Below are 1,330 nucleotides of genomic sequence, written 5' to 3'. Positions count from 1 at the left end.
TGCCCCTCGGCCTCCCAGAGTGCTAGTATTGTATGAGCCACTATGCCTGACCTGGGTCATTTTATTGACAAGATATTACCCTATCTCTCTTGTATTAGAAGCTGTTGCTTATCAGTGTTGAGCCCAGAGACTAGGAAAGGTTTCTGCCTGGTGGGTTACATCATCTCCGTGCATGGGTTGCCTTCCCTCTGGCAGAAGAGACTGATGAATCTCTGCTTAATTGATTCACATCCTCTCCAAGTCAGTTAGTTTTCATTTTCCCAAACTCTGATAACTGTGTAGAAGTACAAATAATGATGCTCTCCTTTAACTTCATGTTTTGTGAAATGAGGGGGTGTATCTGGGCATTCCCTGGGGTGTCTTCCATCTCTAATAATCCGTACTTCTAAGAGAATATTCAATTCTCTATATGACAATCTGTGCATCCATAAAGCTTTCTTTTCTGACACAGTAGGCAGCATGCTCACAAAAAGAGAATCCTGGTTTGGTAATAGGAAAAATCACTTGGGCTTTGGAGCTCTGAGCAATGAACATGGACCAACCTTAGATGTCAGTTTGGTCTTTTATGGCTTGAATGGCTGAAAGATGTTAGTCTGCCTATTTGCCCATGTAATCTAGGAAAACTAGAGGTATGGGATCTACTTCAGGCATAATTATGAATGATAACATTTAGGTATTTCATGTGTTAACACTTTCAGAAAACATTTGCAATTTAATCATGGACTGTACATGCCACACATAGGGTAGAGTGTGTGGCAGGGGAAATGGCAGGAATGGAGGTGCTCCTCTTAAGATGACTTCATGGTGGTGGCTGCACACAGCCCTGCACTTAGGGGCCCCCTGGTGTGGTGGTCAGAGTGCCCCTCAAGGAATTTGTTGACTGCATCTGATAGGCATCCCTGGTATTACCTGGGATTCAGGAAGCTTGGATAGCCTCTATTGCCACCCACTTTTGCCGTGTCATTTCTTTGTTGTCAGCCTCTTTTATTCAGACCTTTGTGATTGTGGTACTTGTGCTGCTTGTGTTTGCTGTTGAATATTCCCAAAGATATTCCCAAAGAGATATTCCCAAAGACTCGTTCACTGGCTAAGGCATTGTGTAGACTTCATGTAAGTGGGATTTGTGACACATGGTGAGAGAATTTGCTTCCTGACAATCGACTTTGCAGGAGTGGATTAAACAATTTGTGAACTAAATGCCGACTGTCTTCACTGTCTTTGGAAATCCGACCTTAAAATCAATTACTCTTTCCTTACAATAAGGAGTCTCTTAGACAGAATGAAAGAAAAGTTAGACTTCAGTTAGGCCAGTAGGCTAAACATCTAGAAC

Source organism: Otolemur garnettii, unplaced genomic scaffold (genome assembly GCF_000181295.1).
Source record: "Otolemur garnettii isolate 467f Iridium unplaced genomic scaffold, OtoGar3 scaffold00051, whole genome shotgun sequence".
Classification (NCBI taxonomy): Eukaryota; Metazoa; Chordata; class Mammalia; order Primates; family Galagidae; genus Otolemur; species Otolemur garnettii.
This window is presented reverse-complemented; position numbering follows the sequence as displayed.